This window comes from Eubalaena glacialis, chromosome 2 (genome assembly GCF_028564815.1).
Source record: "Eubalaena glacialis isolate mEubGla1 chromosome 2, mEubGla1.1.hap2.+ XY, whole genome shotgun sequence".
Taxonomy (NCBI): Eukaryota; Metazoa; Chordata; class Mammalia; order Artiodactyla; family Balaenidae; genus Eubalaena; species Eubalaena glacialis.
The window spans coordinates 56,380,665-56,396,940 of record NC_083717.1 but is presented as its reverse complement, the minus strand read 5'-3'; the positions used below and the strand labels follow the sequence as shown (position 1 = coordinate 56,396,940).

The window sequence follows — 16,276 nt, the reverse complement described above, 5'->3', positions numbered from 1 at the left end:
TGTTGGTGCTAAGTGGATCATCGTGGAGTGGGCTGAGGATCGAGTGCTGCATTTAAGCCTGTGTGGTGGCTGGGGACCCGGAGAGAAAGTTAAGGTATCATGAGGACACGTGCTATGTAATGTCGTGGGATGGGCTGTCATCATTGTGTTACAGGCGCCGGCCTCAGCTTCCCGAGGATGTGTCTTGTTCGTGAAGGGCTGGCATCAGCTGCCTATGGAGGGGATGGCTTTGGCAGTTCATGAGGATGTAGTGAGGTAGGTAACCTGTGTAGAGTTGCGATCCCATTTGCGGAGGAGTGACTCCACACGGGTGTCTTGCGGGACGTAGAGAAGATGGACATGCTGAGGCATCTGTGCCGGCCTCCTTGGGGGTAGGTGAGTTATGTGAACAAGCCCTTTGGTCGTTTTGTTCCTTCTTTTGGGAATGTGCAAAGCGATAGTGTTTCTCCCGGAGGGCATGACGCCGTCGGCCCATGTGGCATGCAGGCCGTTCGAACAGCCAGAGCTTTATCCGGAGCAGTCCATTGGCCGGGAAGAGATGGGGACACATTTGCCCTGCCAGGTGCCCTGCCGTGGCCAACCACCTTTCCCTTTCAGGCTTCCAAGTCCCCTCGCATGGCAGAGGTCTTCCATTGAAAGTCTGTCTGTGGTCCTCGGGGACAGTGCCTCTGATCACTGTGAGTTCCTCGGTAGTGTCGCTGTGGCAGTGGAGAATTGCCAGGATGCATGCGGTGCTGTGGACCTCATCAAAGCAGACAGGCTTGCGGTCTGTCTTCCCTGGTGTTCAGTGTCCCCGTGTTCGCATGATGTCTGTGGCTTCAAGTAGGGTTGAGTCGCCCTGCAGGCAGCAGGAGGGCACTTAGGACGAGGCTGTGAAGCGTTTGAGCGTTTCCTCAGTGGTCTGGGTCGCGAAACCTGCCAGTTGGAAGCTTGCCGATACGTGGCCGGAAAGGTGGCCTAATTTCCGCTGTCAGGTCCCAACCTGTGTCCTGGTTGCTGAAGCCCAACACTTCCCGTTGTGGGCATTCCCACGGGGTCACGGAAAGTGATACGGTCTAGTTGGCGAGAAGAGGCACTTGGGCCGAAGTTCGTTAGCCCCTTGAGTAGTGCCGGGCTGCATCTTGCCTGTAGGCAACTGCAGGTCGGAGGCAGGCCCCCCATGGGAGGTTCCCTTGCTTCTGGGAGCGCTGGGAGTGACCCCAAGGGCACATCAGATGTGCTTGTAGGTGGCAGGGTCTCCAGGTCCACGTAGATGTGACACCCACGGCCGGGAGGCAGGTCTCGTCCAGTCTTTGTGCTTTGGTCAGAAGGCGTGGCTGTGGGAGAGCGGGAGTCTGTGACCTATTTCAGCAGCCCCTGGGGGTTAAACTTCGCATGCGGCCTCTTGAAGCTGACAGGGGTCTTTCTCCTTTCAGTTGGGGGTCCAACCAGGGTGCTGTGTATAAACTATGGCGTTTACTGTTGGAGGTGTCTGCAGAGGGCCACAACGACACCCAGAGACCAAGACGTGTATTCAGCGCCACACACAGGAACCCACAAGCGCATCCTCGTGCGCAGTCACAGTCACACACGCCCACTCACGTGAATACACAGATACAGTGTCTGACACACCGACCAATGTACGTGCCTAACTTCCTCCAGTCATGCTGTGAGACACGCAATCAGTTTTTGGTAATGGATAGTGTTACTTGGAAAGCAGGTTCTGGGCTCACTGCAAGGTAAGTGTTCGCAAGAATCATGTTCTCTGAACCGTGGTGCAATTCAGAAGCCTGCATGATTTCTGTCCACTTCTCAGGTGCAGCTGCAGGGTAAGGCTGGCCGTCGGCAAAGACAAGAAGACCTTCGCGTTGTCTGATGACTGGATGTCCTAAGGAGAACTGGAAAAAGTGGGGCGGGCGCACGTTGCTGAGCGTGGCTGTGGATAACTCAGGATGGTAGGCATTCACCCATACTAAAATGTGCCATTGGATATTAGGTTTTCATCAGATGGGCCCAGTGGCTGCAAGAGTGGATTGATTGTTGGTCTTGCTGAGTGGCCTGAAGACTGTGGATTCCCCAGGCTGTTGGAGTACTTCCGGGTCATGGCTCCTCTGCAGAGCCCCACGGCCTGCCCGTTTGTGTTCTGCAGCGTCCCAGCATGTGCTTGGATCGATGATGACACCCTTGTATGCATTCCTTGGAAAATCTGAACAAAATGAGTGAGAACGCTCTACCGTCTCCTCATCGAAACTGAGGTCCAGCACGTTTCCTCTCTCGGGGGTATGGGACAGTTAGGAGTGAGGGCCGACGTCCCCTGCTGACAGGCATGCAAACACCACTAAGGGCTCCAGCATTGGAGGGACTGCTGTGTGAGGGTCGACCGTGTCTGCCCATAAGCTGGGTCATCTATGAATCCCCGGTCCCTGCTAAAAGACCGCTGAGCAAATACAAGAGGGCAGGCTCTCCTGCTAGTCTTCAGAGTTGGAGCGTGTGCTGGTGGAGGCCCAGTGAGCTTGCAGCTTGGAGAGGTGTGTTTTGGGCAGGATCACGCTTTGTGCATGCCGCTTCGGAGGTTGATTCTGGAAGCCAAAATGAGCAAGCTTCCCTGGTTGGAGCCTGGAGCCTCAGGCCAGACCTGTGGCCCACTCTGATGTTGTGTGTGGTGTGGTGAGGTTCCTGAGTGCCCGGTGGGGCTGGAGCAGTGAGCGGGGCTGGGCTGGAGTTGAGCGATGGCAGAAGGGGGCCGATGGACTAGGCCTCGGGGCTGCCCCTTTCAGCTCCTCTGCTGAAGCTGCCGGCACACTGTTGATGCTAAGTGGATCATCGTGGAGTGGGCTGAGGATCGAGTGCTGCATTTAAGCCTGTGTGGTGGCTGGGGACCCGGAGAGAAAGTTAAGGTATCATGAGGACACGTGCTATGTAATGTCGTGGGATGGGCTGTCATCATTGTGTTGCAGGCGCTGGCCTCAGCTTCCCGAGGATGTGTCTTGTTCGTGAAGGGCTGGCATCAGCTGCCTATGGAGGGGATGGCTTTGGCAGTTCATGAGGATGTAGTGAGGTAGGTAACCTGTGTAGAGTTGCGATCCCATTTCCGGAGGAGTGACTCCACACGGGTGTCTTGCGGGACGTAGAGAAGATGGACATGCTGAGGCATCTGGGCCGGCCTCCTTGGGGGTAGGTGAGTTATGTGAACAAGCCCTTTGGTCGTTTTGTTCCTTCTTTTGGGAATGTGCAAAGCGATAGTGTTTCTCCAGGAGGGCATGACGCCGCCGGCCCATGTGGCATGCAGGCCGTTCGAACAGCCAGATCTTTATCCGGAGCAGTCCATTGGCCGGGAAGAAATGGGGACACATTTACCCTGCCAGGTGCCCTGCCGTGGCCAACCACCATTCCCTTTCAGGCTTCCAAGTCCCCTCGCATGGCAGAGGTCTTCCATTGAAAGTCTGTCTGTGGTCCTCGGGGACAGTGCCTCTGATCACTGTGAGTTCCTCGGTAGTGTCGCTGTGGCAGTGGAGAATTGCCAGGATGCATGCGGTGCTGTGGGCCTCATCAAAGCAGACAGGCTTGCGGTCTGTCTTCCCTGGTGTTCAGTGTCCCCGTGTTCGCATGACGTCTGTGGCTTCAAGTAAGGTTGAGTCGCCCTGCAGGCAGCAGGAGGGCACTTAGGACGAGGCTGTGAAGCGTTTGAGCGTTTCCTCAGTGGTCTGGGCCGCGAAACCTGCCAGTTGGAAGCTTGCCGATACGTGGCCGGGAAGGTGGCCTAATTTCCGCTGTCAGGTCCCAACCGTGTCCTGGTTGCTGAAGCCCAACACTTCCCGTTGTGGGCATTCCCACGGGGTCACGGAAAGTGATACGGTCTAGTTGGCGAGAAGAGGCACTTGGGCCGAAGTTCGTTAGCCCCTTGAGTAGTGCCGGGCTGCATCTTGCCTGTAGGCAACTGCAGGTCGGAGGCAGGCCCCCCATGGGAGGTTCCCTTGCTTCTGGGAGCGCTGGGAGTGACCCCAAGGGCACATCAGATGTGCTTGTAGGTGGCAGGGTCTCCAGGTCCACGTAGATGTGACACCCACGGCCGGGAGGCAGGTCTCGTCCAGTCTTTGTGCTTTGGTCAGAAGGCGTGGCTGTGGGAGAGCGGGAGTCTGTGACCCATTTCAGCAGCCCCTGGGGGTTAAACTTCGCATGCGGCCTCTTGAAGCTGACAGGGGTCTTTCTCCTTTCAGTTGGGGGTCCAACCAGGGTGCTGTGTATAAACTATGGCGTTTACTGTTGGAGGTGTCTGCAGAGGGCCACAGCGACACCCAGAGACCAAGACGCGTATTCAGTGCCACACACAGGAACCCACAAGCGCATCCTCGTGCGCAGTCACAGTCACACACGCCCACTCACGTGAATACACAGATACAGTGTCTGACACACCGACCAATGTACGTGCCTACTTCCTCCAGTCATGCTGTGAGACACGCAATCAGTTTTCGGTAATGGATAGTGTTACTTGGAAAGCAGGTTCTGGGCTCACGGCAAGGTAAGTGTTCGCAAGAATCATGTTCTCTGAACCGTGGTGCAATTCAGAAGCCTGCATGATTTCTGTCCCCTTCTCAGGTGCAGCTGCAGGGTAAGGCTGGCCGTCGGCAAAGACAAGAAGACCTTCGCGTTGTCTGATGACTGGATGTCCTAAGGAGAACTGGAAAAAGTGGGGCGGGCGCACGTTGCTGAGCGTGGCTGTGGATAACTCAGGACGGTAGGCATTCACCCATACTAAAATGTGCCATTGGATATTAGGTTTTCATCAGATGGGCCCAGTGGCTGCAAGAGTGGATTGATTGTTGGTCTTTCTGAGTGGCCTGAAGACTGTGGATTCCCCAGGCTGTTGGAGTACTTCCGGGTCATGGCTCCTCTGCAGAGCCCCATGGCCTGCCCGTTTGTGTTCTGCAGCGTCCCAGCATGTGCTTGGATCGATGATGACACCCTTGTATGCATTCCTTGGAAAATCTGAACAAAATGAGTGAGAACGCTCTACCGTCTCCTCATCGAAACTGAGGTCCAGCACGTTTCCTCTCTCGGGGGTATGGGACAGTTAGGAGTGAGGGCCGACGTCCCCTGCTGACAGGCATGCAAACACCACTAAGGGCTCCAGCATTGGAGGGACTGCTGTGTGAGGGTCGACCGTGTCTGCCCATAAGCTGGGTCATCTATGAATCCCCGGTCCCTGCTAAAAGACCGCTGAGCAAATACAAGAGGGCAGGCTCTCCTGCTAGTCTTCAGAGTTGGAGCGTGTGCTGGTGGAGGCCCAGTGAGCTTGCAGCTTGGAGAGGTGTGTTTTGGGCAGGATCACGCTTTGTGCATGCCGCTTCGGAGGTTGATTCTGGAAGCCAAAATGAGCAAGCTTCCCTGGTTGGAGCCTGGAGCCTCAGGCCAGACCTGTGGCCCACTCTGATGTTGTGTGTGGTGTGGTGAGGTTCCTGAGTGCCCGGTGGGGCTGGAGCAGTGAGCGGGGCTGGGCTGGAGTTGAGCGATGGCAGAAGGGGGCCGATGGACTAGGCCTCGGGGCTGCCCCTTTCAGCTCCTCTGCTGAAGCTGCCGGCACACTGTTGATGCTAAGTGGATCATCGTGGAGTGGGCTGAGGATCGAGTGCTGCATTTAAGCCTGTGTGGTGGCTGGGGACCCGGAGAGAAAGTTAAGGTATCATGAGGACACGTGCTATGTAATGTCGTGGGATGGGCTGTCATCATTGTGTTGCAGGCGCTGGCCTAAGCTTCCCGAGGATGTGTCTTGTTCGTGAAGGGCTGGCATCAGCTGCCTATGGAGGGGATGGCTTTGGCAGTTCATGAGGATGTAGTGAGGTAGGTAACCTGTGTAGAGTTGCGATCCCATTTCCGGAGGAGTGACTCCACACGGGTGTCTTGCGGGACGTAGAGAAGATGGACATGCTGAGGCATCTGGGCCGGCCTCCTTGGGGGTAGGTGAGTTATGTGAACAAGCCCTTTGGTCGTTTTGTTCCTTCTTTTGGGAATGTGCAAAGCGATAGTGTTTCTCCAGGAGGGCATGACGCCGCCGGCCCATGTGGCATGTAGGCCGTTCGAAGAGCCATATCTTTATCCGGAGCAGTCCATTGGCCGGGAAGAAATGGGGACACATTTACCCTGCCAGGTGCCCTGCCGTGGCCAACCACCATTCCCTTTCAGGCTTCCAAGTCCCCTCGCATGGCAGAGGTCTTCCATTGAAAGTCTGTCTGTGGTCCTCGGGGACAGTGCCTCTGATCACTGTGAGTTCCTCGGTAGTGTCGCTGTGGCAGTGGAGAATTGCCAGGATGCATTCGGTGCTGTGGGCCTCATCAAAGCAGACAGGCTTGCGGTCTGTCTTCCCTGGTGTTCAGTGTCCCCGTGTTCGCATGACGTCTGTGGCTTCAAGTAAGGTTGAGTCGCCCTGCAGGCAGCAGGAGGGCACTTAGGACGAGGCTGTGAAGCGTTTGAGCGTTTCCTCAGTGGTCTGGACCGCGAAACCTGCCAGTTGGAAGCTTGCCGATACGTGGCCGGGAAGGTGGCCTAATTTCCGCTGTCAGGTCCCAACCGTGTCCTGGTTGCTGAAGCCCAACACTTCCCGTTGTGGGCATTCCCACGGGGTCACGGAAAGTGATACGGTCTAGTTGGCGAGAAGAGGCACTTGGGCCGAAGTTCGTTAGCCCCTTGAGTAGTGCCGGGCTGCATCTTGCCTGTAGGCAACTGCAGGTCGGAGGCAGGCCCCCCATGGGAGGTTCCCTTGCTTCTGGGAGCGCTGGGAGTGACCCCAAGGGCACATCAGATGTGCTTGTAGGTGGCAGGGTCTCCAGGTCCACGTAGATGTGACACCCACGGCCGGGAGGCAGGTCTCGTCCAGTCTTTGTGCTTTGGTCAGAAGGCGTGGCTGTGGGAGAGCGGGAGTCTGTGACCTATTTCAGCAGCCCCTGGGGGTTAAACTTCGCATGCGGCCTCTTGAAGCTGACAGGGGTCTTTCTCCTTTCAGTTGGGGGTCCAAACAGGGTGCTGTGTATAAACTATGGCGTTTACTGTTGGAGGTGTCTGCAGAGGGCCACAGCGACACCCAGAGCCCAAGACGCGTATTCAGCGCCACACACAGGAACCCACAAGCGCATCCTCGTGCGCAGTCACAGTCACACACGCCCACTCACGTGAATACACAGATACAGTGTCTGACACACCGACCAATGTACGTGCCTAACTTCCTCCAGTCATGCTGTGAGACACGCAATCAGTTTTTGGTAATGGATAGTGTTACTTGGAAAGCAGGTTCTGGGCTCACGGCAAGGTAAGTGTTCGCAAGAATCATGTTCTCTGAACCGTGGTGCAATTCAGAAGCCTGCATGATTTCTGTCCACTTCTCAGGTGCAGCTGCAGGGTAAGGCTGGCCGTCGGCAAAGACAAGAAGACCTTCGCGTTGTCTGATGACTGGATGTCCTAAGGAGAACTGGAAAAAGTGGGGCGGGCGCACGTTGCTGAGCGTGGCTGTGGATAACTCAGGACGGTAGGCATTCACCCATACGAAAATGTGCCATTGGATATTAGGTTTTCATCAGATGGGCCCAGTGGCTGCAAGAGTGGATTGATTGTTGGTCTTGCTGAGTGGCCTGAAGACTGTGGATTCCCCAGGCTGTTGGAGTACTTCCGGGTCATGGCTCCTCTGCAGAGCCCCACGGCCTGCCCGTTTGTGTTCTGCAGCGTCCCAGCATGTGCTTGGATCGATGATGACACCCTAGTATGCATTCCTTGGAAAATCTGAACAAAATGAGTGAGAACGCTCTACCGTCTCCTCATCGAAACTGAGGTCCAGCACGTTTCCTCTCTCGGGGGTATGGGACAGTTAGGAGTGAGGGCCGACGTCCCCTGCTGACAGGCATGCAAACACCACTAAGGGCTCCAGCATTGGAGGGACTCCTGTGTGAGGGTCGACCGTGTCTGCCCATAAGCTGGGTCATCTATGAATCCCCGGTCCCTGCTAAAAGACCGCTGAGGGAATACAAGGGGGCAGGCTCTCCTGCTAGTCTTCAGAGTCGGAGCGTGTGCTGGTGGAGGCCCAGTGAGCTTGCAGCTTGGAGAGGTGTGTTTTGGGCAGGATCACGCTTTGTGCATGCCGCTTCGGAGGTTGATTCTGGAAGCCAAAATGAGCAAGCTTCCCTGGTTGGAGCCTGGAGCCTCAGGCCAGACCTGTGGCCCTCTCTGATGTTGTGTGTGGTGTGGTGAGGTTCCTGAGTGCCCGGTGGGGCTGGAGCAGTGAGCGGGGCTGGGCTGGAGTTGAGCGATGGCAGAAGGGGGCCGATGGACTAGGCCTCGGGGCTGCCCCTTTCAGCTCCTCTGCTGAAGCTGCCGGCACACTGTTGGTGCTAAGTGGATCATCGTGGAGTGGGCTGAGGATCGAGTGCTGCATTTAAGCCTGTGTGGTGGCTGGGGACCCGGAGAGAAAGTTAAGGTATCATGAGGACACGTCCTATGTAATGTCGTGGGATGGGCTGTCATCATTGTGTTGCAGGCGCTGGCCTCAGCTTCCCGAGGATGTGTCTTGTTCGTGAAGGGCTGGCATCAGCTGCCTATGGAGGGGATGGCTTTGGCAGTTCATGAGGTTGTAGTGAGGTAGGTAACCTGTGTAGAGTTGCGATCCCATTTCCGGAGGAGTGACTCCACACGGGTGTCTTGCGGGACGTAGAGAAGATGGACATGCTGAGGCATCTGTGCCGGCCTCCTTGGGGGTAGGTGAGTTATGTGAACAAGCCCTTTGGTCGTTTTGTTCCTTCTTTTGGGAATGTGCAAAGCGATAGTGTTTCTCCAGGAGGGCATGAGGCGGCCGGCCCATGTGGCATGCAGGCCGTTCGAAGAGCCAGAGCTTTATCCGGAGCAGTCCATTGGCCGGGAAGAGATGGGGACACTGTTGCCCTGCCAGGTGCCCTGCCGTGGCCAACCACCTTTCCCTTTCAGGCTTCCAAGTCCCCTCGCATGGCAGAGGTCTTCCATTGAAAGTCTGTCTGTGGTCCTCGGGGACAGTGCCTTTGATCACTGTGAGTTCCTCGGTAGTGTCGCTGTGGCAGTGGAGAATTGCCAGGATGCATGCGGTGCCGTGGGCCTCATCAGAGCAGACAGGCTTGCGGTCTGTCTTCCCTGGTGTTCAGTGTCCCCGTGTTCGCATGATGTCTGTGGCTTCAAGTAGGGTTGAGTCGCCCTGCAGGCAGCAGGAGGGCACTTAGGACGAGGCTGTGAAGCGTTTGAGCGTTTCCTCAGTGGTCTGGGCCGCGAAACCTGCCAGTTGGAAGCTTGCCGATACGTGGCCGGGAAGGTGGCCTAATTTCCGCTGTCAGGTCCCAACCTGTGTCATGGTTGCTGAAGCCCAACACTTCCCGTTGTGGGCATTCCCACGGGGTCACGGAAAGTGATATGGTCTAGTTGGCGAGAAGAGGCACTTGGGCCGAAGGTCGTTAGCCCCTTGAGTAGTGCCGGGCTGCATCTTGCCTGTAGGCAACTGCAGGTCAGAGGCAGGCCCCCCATGGGAGGTTCCCTTGCTTCTGGGAGCGCTGGGAGTGACCCCAAGGGCACATCAGATGTGCTTGTAGGTGGCAGGGTCTCCAGGTCCACGTAGATGTGACACCCACGGCCGGGAGGCAGGTCTCGTCCAGTCTTTGTGCTTTGGTCAGAAGGCGTGGCTGTGGGAGAGCGGGAGTCTGTGACCCATTTCAGCAGCCCCTGGGGGTTAAACTTCGCATGCGGCCTCTTGAAGCTGACAGGGGTCTTTCTCCTTTCAGTTGGGGGTCCAACCAGGGTGCTGTGTATAAACTATGGCGTTTACTGTTGGAGGTGTCTGCAGAGGGCCACAGCGACACCCAGAGACCAAGACGCGTATTCAGCGCCACACACAGGAACCCACAAGCGCATCCTCGTGCGCAGTCACAGTCACACACGCCCACTCACGTGAATACACAGATACAGTGTCTGACACACCGACCAATGTACGTGCCTAACTTCCTCCAGTCATGCTGTGAGACACGCAATCAGTTTTCGGTAATGGATAGTGTTACTTGGAAAGCAGGTTCTGGGCTCACGGCAAGGTAAGTGTTCGCAAGAATCATGTTCTCTGAACCGTGGTGCAATTCAGAAGCCTGCATGATTTCTGTCCCCTTCTCAGGTGCAGCTGCAGGGCAAGGCTGGCCGTCGGCAAAGACAAGAAGACCTTCGCGTTGTCTGATGACTGGATGTCCTAAGGAGAACTGGAAAAAGTGGGGCGGGCGCACGTTGCTGAGCGTGGCTCTGGATAACTCAGGGTGGTAGGCATTCACCCATACGAAAATGTGCCATTGGATATTAGGTTTTCATCAGATGGGCCCAGTGGCTGCAAGAGTGGATTGATTGTTGGTCTTGCTGAGTGGCCTGAAGACTGTGGATTCCCCAGGCTTTTGGAGTACTTCCGGGTCATGGCTCCTCTGCAGAGCCCCACGGCCTGCCCGTTTGTGTTCTGCAGCGTCCCAGCATGTGCTTGGATCGATGATGACACCCTTGTACGCATTCCTTGGAAAATCTGAACAAAATGAGTGAGAACGCTCTACCGTCTCCTCATCGAAACTGAGGTCCAGCACGTTTCCTCTCTCGGGGGTATGGGACAGTTAGGAGTGAGGGCCGACGTCCCCTGCTGACAGGCATGCAAACACCACTAAGGGCTCCAGCATTGGAGGGACTCCTGTGTGAGGGTCGACCGTGTCTGCCCATAAGCTGGGTCATCTATGCATCACCGGGCCCTGCTAAAAGACCGCTGAGGGAATACAAGGGGGCAGGCTCTCCTGCCAGTCTTCAGAGTCGGAGTGTGTGCTGGTGGAGGCCCAGTGAGCTTGCAGCTTGGACAGGTGTGTTTTGGGCAGGATCACGCTTTGTGCATGCCGCTTCGGAGGTTGATTCTGGAAGCCAAAATGAGCAAGCTTCCCTGGTTGGCGCCTGGAGCCTCAGGCCAGGCCTGTGGCCCTCTCTGATGTTGTGTGTGGTGTGGTGAGGTTCCTGAGTGCCCGGTGGGGCTGGAGCAGTGAGCGGGGGTGGGCTGGAGTTGAGCGATGGCAGAATGGGGCCGATGGACTAGGCCTCGGGGCTGCCCCTTTCAGCTCCTCTGCTGAAGCTGCCGGCACACTGTTGGTGCTAAGTGGATCATCGTGGAGTGGGCTGAGAATCGAGTGCAACATTTAAGCCTGTGTGGTGGCTGGGGGCCTGGAGAGAAAGTTAAGGTATCATGAGGACACGTGCTATGTAATGTCGTGGGATGGGCTGTCATCATTGTGTTACAGGCGCTGGCCTCAGCTTCCCGAGGATGTGTCTTGTTCGTGAAGGGCTGGCATCAGCTGCCTATGGAGGGGATGGCTTTGGCAGTTCATGAGGTTGTAGTGAGGTAGGTAACCTGTGTAGAGTTGCGATCCCATTTCCGGAGGAGTGACTCCGCACGGGTGTCTTGCGGGACGTAGAGAAGATGGACATGCTGAGGCATCTGTGCCGGCCTCCTTGGGGGTAGGTGAGTTATGTGAACAAGCCCTTTGGTCGTTTTGTTCCTTCTTTTGGGAATGTGCAAAGCGATAGTGTTTCTCCAGGAGGGCATGAGGCGGCCGGCCCATGTGGCATGCAGGCCGTTCGAAGAGCCAGAGCTTTATCCGGAGCAGTCCATTGGCCGGGAAGAGATGGGGACACTGTTGCCCTGCCAGGTGCCCTGCCGTGGCCAACCACCTTTCCCTTTCAGGCTTCCAAGTCCCCTCGCATGGCAGAGGTCTTCCATTGAAAGTCTGTCTGTGGTCCTCGGGGACAGTGCCTTTGATCACTGTGAGTTCCTCGGTAGTGTCGCTGTGGCAGTGGAGAATTGCCAGGATGCATGCGGTGCCGTGGGCCTCATCAGAGCAGACAGGCTTGCGGTCTGTCTTCCCTGGTGTTCAGTGTCCCCGTGTTCGCATGACGTCTGTGGCTTCAAGTAGGGTTGAGTCGCCCTGCAGGCAGCAGGAGGGCACTTAGGACGAGGCTGTGAAGCGTTTGAGCGTTTCCTCAGTGGTCTGGGCCGCGAAACCTGCCAGTTGGAAGCTTGCCGATACGTGGCCGGGAAGGTGGCCTAATTTCCGCTGTCAGGTCCCAACCTGTGTCATGGTTGATGAAGCCCAACACTTCCCGTTGTGGGCATTCCCACGGGGTCACGGAAAGTGATATGGTCTAGTTGGCGAGAAGAGGCACTTGGGCCGAAGGTCGTTAGCCCCTTGAGTAGTGCCGGGCTGCATCTTGCCTGTAGGCAACTGCAGGTCGGAGGCAGGCCCCCCATGGGAGGTTCCCTTGCTTCTGGGAGCGCTGGGAGTGACCCCAAGGGCACATCAGATGTGCTTGTAGGTGGCAGGGTCTCCAGGTCCACGTAGATGTGACACCCACGGCCGGGAGGCAGGTCTCGTCCAGTCTTTGTGCTTTGGTCAGAAGGCGTGGCTGTGGGAGAGCGGGAGTCTGTGACCCATTTCAGCAGCCCCTGGGGGTTAAACTTCGCATGCGGCCTCTTGAAGCTGACAGGGGTCTTTCTCCTTTCAGTTGGGGGTCCAACCAGGGTGCTGTGTATAAACTATGGCGTTTACTGTTGGAGGTGTCTGCAGAGGGCCACAGCGACACCCAGAGACCAAGACGCGTATTCAGCGCCACACACAGGAACCCACAAGCGCATCCTCGTGCGCAGTCACAGTCACACATGCCCACTCACGTGAATACACAGATACAGTGTCTGACACACCGACCAATGTACGTGCCTAACTTCCTCCAGTCATGCTGTGAGACACGCAATCAGTTTTCGGTAATGGATAGTGTTACTTGGAAAGCAGGTTCTGGGCTCACGGCAAGGTAAGTGTTCGCAAGAATCATGTTCTCTGAACCGTGGTGCAATTCAGAAGCCTGCATGATTTCTGTCCACTTCTCAGGTGCAGCTGCAGGGCAAGGCTGGCCGTCGGCAAAGACAAGAAGACCTTCGCGTTGTCTGATGACTGGATGTCCTAAGGAGAACTGGAAAAAGTGGGGCGGGCGCACGTTGCTGAGCGTGGCTCTGGATAACTCAGGGTGGTAGGCATTCACCCATACGAAAATGTGCCATTGGATATTAGGTTTTCATCAGATGGGCCCAGTGGCTGCAAGAGTGGATTGATTGTTGGTCTTGCTGAGTGGCCTGAAGACTGTGGATTCCCCAGGCTTTTGTAGTACTTCCGGGTCATGGCTCCTCTGCAGAGCCCCACGGCCTGCCCGTTTGTGTTCTGCAGCGTCCCAGCATGTGCTTGGATCGATGATGACACCCTTGTACGCATTCCTTGGAAAATCTGAACAAAATGAGTGAGAACGCTCTACCGTCTCCTCATCGAAACTGAGGTCCAGCACGTTTCCTCTCTCGGGGGTATGGGACAGTTAGGAGTGAGGGCCGACGTCCCCTGCTGACAGGCATGCAAACACCACTAAGGGCTCCAGCATTGGAGGGACTCCTGTGTGAGGGTCGACCGTGTCTGCCCATAAGCTGGGTCATCTATGAATCCCCGGTCCCTGCTAAAAGACCGCTGAGGGAATACAAGGGGGCAGGCTCTCCTGCTAGTCTTCAGAGTCGGAGCGTGTGCTGGTGGAGGCCCAGTGAGCTTGCAGCTTGGAGAGGTGTGTTTTGGGCAGGATCACGCTTTGTGCATGCCGCTTCGGAGGTTGATTCTGGAAGCCAAAATGAGCAAGCTTCCCTGGTTGGAGCCTGGAGCCTCAGGCCAGGCCTGTGGCCCTCTCTGATGTTGTGTGTGGTGTGGTGAGGTTCCTGAGTGCCCGGTGGGGCTGGAGCAGTGAGCGGGGGTGGGCTGGAGTTGAGTGATGGCAGAAGGGGGCCGATGGACTAGGCCTCGGGGCTGCCCCTTTCAGCTCCTCTGCTGAAGCTGCCGGCACACTGTTGGTGCTAAGTGGATCATCGTGGAGTGGGCTGAGAATCGAGTGCAGCATTTAAGCCTGTGTGGTGGCTGGGGGCCTGGAGAGAAAGTTAAGTTATCATGAGGACACGTCCTATGTAATGTCGTGGGATGGGCTGTCATCATTGTGTTGCAGGCGCTGGCCTCAGCTTCCCGAGGATGTGTCTTGTTCGTGAAGGGCTGGCATCAGCTGCCTATGGAGGGGATGGCTTTGGCAGTTCATGAGGTTGTAGTGAGGTAGGTAACCTGTGTAGAGTTGCGATCCCATTTCCGGAGGAGTGACTCCACACGGGTGTCTTGCGGGACGTAGAGAAGATGGACATGCTGAGGCATCTGTGCCGGCCTCCTTGGGGGTAGGTGAGTTATGTGAACAAGCCCTTTGGTCGTTTTGTTCCTTCTTTTGGGAATGTGCAAAGCGATAGTGTTTCTCCAGGAGGGCATGAGGCGGCCGGCCCATGTGGCATGCAGGCCGTTCGAAGAGCCAGAGCTTTATCCGGAGCAGTCCATTGGCCGGGAAGAGATGGGGACACTGTTGCCCTGCCAGGTGCCCTGCCGTGGCCAACCACCTTTCCCTTTCAGGCTTCCAAGTCCCCTCGCATGGCAGAGGTCTTCCATTGAAAGTCTGTCTGTGGTCCTCGGGGACAGTGCCTTTGATCACTGTGAGTTCCTCGGTAGTGTCGCTGTGGCAGTGGAGAATTGCCAGGATGCATGCGGTGCCGTGGGCCTCATCAGAGCAGACAGGCTTGCGGTCTGTCTTCCCTGGTGTTCAGTGTCCCCGTGTTCGCATGACGTCTGTGGCTTCAAGTAGGGTTGAGTCGCCCTGCAGGCAGCAGGAGGGCACTTAGGACGAGGCTGTGAAGCGTTTGAGCGTTTCCTCAGTGGTCTGGGCCGCGAAACCTGCCAGTTGGAAGCTTGCCGATACGTGGCCGGGAAGGTGGCCTAATTTCCGCTGTCAGGTCCCAACCTGTGTCATGGTTGATGAAGCCCAACACTTCCCGTTGTGGGCATTCCCACGGGGTCACGGAAAGTGATATGGTCTAGTTGGCGAGAAGAGGCACTTGGGCCGAAGGTCGTTAGCCCCTTGAGTAGTGCCGGGCTGCATCTTGCCTGTAGGCAACTGCAGGTCGGAGGCAGGCCCCCCATGGGAGGTTCCCTTGCTTCTGGGAGCGCTGGGAGTGACCCCAAGGGCACATCAGATGTGCTTGTAGGTGGCAGGGTCTCCAGGTCCACGTAGATGTGACACCCACGGCCGGGAGGCAGGTCTCGTCCAGTCTTTGTGCTTTGGTCAGAAGGCGTGGCTGTGGGAGAGCGGGAGTCTGTGACCCATTTCAGCAGCCCCTGGGGGTTAAACTTCGCATGCGGCCTCTTGAAGCTGACAGGGGTCTTTCTCCTTTCAGTTGGGGGTCCAACCAGGGTGCTGTGTATAAACTATGGCGTTTACTGTTGGAGGTGTCTGCAGAGGGCCACAGCGACACCCAGAGACCAAGACGCGTATTCAGCGCCACACACAGGAACCCACAAGCGCATCCTCGTGCGCAGTCACAGTCACACACGCCCACTCACGTGAATACACAGATACAGTGTCTGACACACCGACCAATGTACGTGCCTAACTTCCTCCAGTCATGCTGTGAGACACGCAATCAGTTTTCGGTAATGGATAGTGTTACTTGGAAAGCAGGTTCTGGGCTCACGGCAAGGTAAGTGTTCGCAAGAATCATGTTCTCTGAACCGTGGTGCAATTCAGAAGCCTGCATGATTTCTGTCCACTTCTCAGGTGCAGCTGCAGGGCAAGGCTGGCCGTCGGCAAAGACAAGAAGACCTTCGCGTTGTCTGATGACTGGATGTCCTAAGGAGAACTGGAAAAAGTGGGGCGGGCGCACGTTACTGAGCGTGGCTCTGGATAACTCAGGGTGGTAGGCATTCACCCATACGAAAATGTGCCATTGGATATTAGGTTTTCATCAGATGGGCCCAGTGGCTGCAAGAGTGGATTGATTGTTGGTCTTGCTGAGTGGCCTGAAGACTGTGGATTCCCCAGGCTTTTGGAGTACTTCCAGGTCATGGCTCCTCTGCAGAGCCCCACGGCCTGCCCGTTTGTGTTCTGCAGCGTCCCAGCATGTGCTTGGATCGATGATGACACCCTTGTACGCATTCCTTGGAAAATCTGAACAAAATGAGTGAGAACGCTCTACCGTCTCCTCATCGAAACTGAGGTCCAGCACGTTTCCTCTCTCGGGGGTATGGGACAGTTAGGAGTGAGGGCCGACGTCCCCTGCTGACAGGCATGCAAAAACCACTAAGGGCTCCAGCATTGGAGGGACTCCTGTGTGAGGGTCGACCGTGTCTGC

General features: G+C 56.4%; 6 non-coding genes across 6 annotated transcripts; all 6 read left to right on the top strand.

The window, feature by feature from the left end:
• Window positions 1-2,145: 2,145 nt before the first annotated feature.
• LOC133086295 (small nucleolar RNA SNORD116) lies at window positions 2,146-2,238 on the top strand. Its single transcript, XR_009700054.1, has one exon. It is a non-coding gene; the product is annotated as a small nucleolar RNA SNORD116 (small nucleolar RNA).
• A 2,687-nt stretch (window positions 2,239-4,925) lies between these two features.
• Window positions 4,926-5,018, top strand: LOC133086294 (small nucleolar RNA SNORD116). Its single transcript, XR_009700053.1, has one exon. It is a non-coding gene; the product is annotated as a small nucleolar RNA SNORD116 (small nucleolar RNA).
• Window positions 5,019-7,706: 2,688 nt separating this feature from the next.
• Window positions 7,707-7,799, top strand: LOC133086194 (small nucleolar RNA SNORD116). Its single transcript, XR_009699957.1, has one exon. It is a non-coding gene; the product is annotated as a small nucleolar RNA SNORD116 (small nucleolar RNA).
• A 2,689-nt stretch (window positions 7,800-10,488) lies between these two features.
• On the top strand, window positions 10,489-10,581 carry LOC133086483 (small nucleolar RNA SNORD116). Its single transcript, XR_009700238.1, has one exon. It is a non-coding gene; the product is annotated as a small nucleolar RNA SNORD116 (small nucleolar RNA).
• A 2,689-nt stretch (window positions 10,582-13,270) lies between these two features.
• Window positions 13,271-13,363, top strand: LOC133086482 (small nucleolar RNA SNORD116). The gene has a single exon (XR_009700237.1). It is a non-coding gene; the product is annotated as a small nucleolar RNA SNORD116 (small nucleolar RNA).
• Window positions 13,364-16,052: 2,689 nt separating this feature from the next.
• LOC133086481 (small nucleolar RNA SNORD116) lies at window positions 16,053-16,145 on the top strand. Its single transcript, XR_009700236.1, has one exon. It is a non-coding gene; the product is annotated as a small nucleolar RNA SNORD116 (small nucleolar RNA).
• The last annotated feature ends 131 nt before the right edge of the window (window positions 16,146-16,276 follow it).